The sequence below is a fragment of the Elephantulus edwardii genome, unplaced genomic scaffold, assembly GCF_000299155.1.
Source record: "Elephantulus edwardii isolate Elephantulus edwardi_28Jun2011 unplaced genomic scaffold, EleEdw1.0 scaffold00008, whole genome shotgun sequence".
Classification (NCBI taxonomy): Eukaryota; Metazoa; Chordata; class Mammalia; order Macroscelidea; family Macroscelididae; genus Elephantulus; species Elephantulus edwardii.
The window spans coordinates 6,893,966-6,897,092 of NW_006399758.1; the positions used below are offsets into that span (position 1 = coordinate 6,893,966).

The 3,127-nt window shown below is 42.2% G+C and overlaps 1 pseudogene; it reads left to right on the plus strand.

The window, feature by feature from the left end:
* Positions 1–1,649: 1,649 nt before the first annotated feature.
* Positions 1,650–2,033, plus strand: LOC102861379 (annotated as a pseudogene).
* The last annotated feature ends 1,094 nt before the right edge of the window (positions 2,034–3,127 follow it).

Here is a 3,127-nt window from a genome sequence, read left to right on the forward strand (position 1 = left end):
CATTGTTTTACAAACCCTCCCCCAGGTCCCCTCCACCATGTAGCCCTCGCTCTCTGCTCTGAAGGAGGGAGAGGAGCAGTTTCCTCCTATGTTATTTACAGCCTCTGAAGATGGGCGGTCTCATTCCTATTTCTAGCATTAAATTCTCAAACTATAGGTCATATACCTTTGTTTTGGGCTCTGTTTCCAATGGAATCCAGGCAAAAACACTCATTGTGGCCAAAATGTTGACTATGCCAAAAAGACAGGATGGGAGCCAAAGTGTGGGGTGGTCAATAGACATGATTATCACACAGGCAGGAATCAAACATGCTTTATTTAGAGTTGGAAGACATGACCAAAAGGAAGAAAGTCAGTGTAACAGTTAATGTTATATGTTGACTTGACTAGGCTGTTAGAGGACTGAATACCCCATGGACTGCCAGGAGAACAAACAGATATGTCTTGGAGGCCTGGGTGCTCCCTGGATGAAAAGATGGCAAAGCTTCATCTCTCATATTTTGAACATGCAGCTAGGTGATCATTTCTGCTTGCTTGGTTCCACAATCAACACTCTTGGCACCAGCAGTCAGGAAATCAAAAGACGAATTATGTTGGGGAAAGTCAGCTGTCAGGGACCTCTCTAGAGTATGAAAGAGCAATAATGTCAGTCTGGAGACTAAAGTGGAGGAAGACATCATGTTGAACAGCACAAGAAAGGAAGATCCAGGATGAGATGGGTTGACTCAGTGACAGGAGCAATGGAATTAGGTCTGTCAGAGATGATGAGATTGGCTCAGGATAGAGCAACATTCAAAACTGATGTACATAGAAAACTATAGTACAACAACGGCTACGTGAACGTATTCCTTGGAAAGGGACATCATGCTTAGAAAGATGAAAGGTTAATAAAGAAGAGGAAGACATCCTCTCCTCAATGAAATGGATTGACACTGACTTCAGCAATGGATTCTAGGGTCTCAGAGATGATAAAGATGGAACAGGACAGGACTTGGTTGAGTAGTGTTCATATAATTGCTATGAGTTGTACTGAACTTGACAGCAACTAACAATAACAACATGTAACTGTTTTCCTTTTTTGTGATCTGATGTGAACTGCCAGTTATTTGAAGAGAAGTTCTCTTGGAAGTGTGGTTTGCATTCAGCATATAAATGGATATTCCGGCAAAGCTCTTTTTTCTCAACCCCTCAAGCTTCTCATCTTCTGGCCTCCATTCTTGGGGCATAAGCCAACTGGTGCCTCAAGTCTGTTGTCTGACCAGTAGATTTGGGATTTATCCACCCCTGAAACCATGTGGACCTGCATAAGTTGTCAGATTGCCATCTGACACAAAGACTTGGGACTTGCCAACTTCCACATTGCATGATCCAACTCCTCACAAATTTATGAGCCATTGCCTTGAAGTAGATTTTTGGCTGTCTGTTTCTCTCTGAATAAGTACAACAGACAGAAGACATTTATGATTTATGGCAAGAAATTAACTATTAGCTCCAGACATGGTGTTGTCCTAGTAAAGATAAACTGATCCCAGTGAAGAGAAACTGATATCAGCATCACTGAGGAGATAAAACCTCTCAGATTTAAAAATAGATGTGGAGGCCATCGTGCCAGCCCCTCGGGTCTCACAGAGGCTGGGCGACACTCCATAATGGGAGACAAGCCAATTTGGGAGCAGATTGTATCCAGCTTCATTCAACATTACTACCAGTTATTTGATAACGACAGAGTCCAACTAGGCGCAATTTACATTGACACGTCATGCCTTACGTGGAAAGGACAACAGTTCCAGGAGAAAGCTGCCATTGTGGAGAAATTGTCTAGCCTTCCAATCCAGAAAATCCAGCACAGCATCACGTCGCAGGACCATCAGCCCACGCCAGATAGCTGTATCCTCAGCATGGTTGTGGGCCAGCTCAAGGCCGATGAAGACCCCATCGTGGGCTTTCACCAGAGGTTCCTGTTAAAGAATATCAATGATGCTTGGGTTTGCACCAATGATATGTTCAGGTTTTCTCTGCACAACTTCGGCTGACCTCGTCCCAGCCAGGCATTAATGCTGTTTCCTCCTTCCTCCTTTCTCCAATGCTATTCACACTCCTCCAGATGCTCCAAATATCATACACAAACAAGCAAGGCCAAGGTGGGAGTGGGTGCGGTGCACTGCTGCCACTGAGGTGTTAACACAGTGCGTGATGTTTGGACACTAGACTAGTTGCATCTGACAGGAGAAGTTTGTGTGGTACCAGCGCATGCCTTGGAAAGACTTAAGTAATGCAAAAGGTTGTCTTTTTTTCTTTCTTTTTAATCTACTGACAAGTTGTTCTAGTAACCCAAAGAAGTGAAGGAGAAAGCAGCTGCCTCACCGCCCAGATATTGATTTGTTCAGATGTTCCACAATAAAACCACGAAAATTTTCTTAACAACAACAACAAAAAAAGATGTGGAAGTTGGGGCAGAAAGAGTGAAATACGGTATCAAAGTGTCATTCCTGAGCAACTAAATAAGATTTTGTAATTAATAATCTTCCCCTTAAAAAAGTGTGAAAGAAGGAAAGAGGAATGAAGATTGCAATTTGTAATCAGGATGATATAGCTCCTGTGTACAACTGGCAATGAATCAGGAGATTCAGGGCAAAGATTTGGACCAGAGATCTCATCTTGACCCCCTATAACTTACTCTTTCCTCTGGCTACCCCATGATTTGCATTAGATTTCACCTCATTTTTTATAAGTCAAAAGTCACTATGTCTTCTCCTATATGCTCCCATAGCACCTTGTACTTCTGTTACTGAAATATATCATGTGTTAAGCTTTTGATTTAGGTTTCTCTCTAACAAGATTTTTGAGATCAGATAATTTATCCATTCATCTATGTGTTATTATTTCCTGTTGTTGTTGTTATGTGCCATCAAGTTGCCTGTGACCCATAGTGACACTCTGGAAGACAGACCTATTTTTTTTCTTGGTGATCCATGGTATGTTCAGGACTCCTTTTCAGCATCACAACTCAAAGTCACCAATAATTCTATCATCCTTTGTCATTATCCATCTTTCTGGTGCATAACAAGTAATTGCAAAGACTATGGTCTGGATCAGGTGCACCTTAGTCTCTATTGCTTCTCAGTAT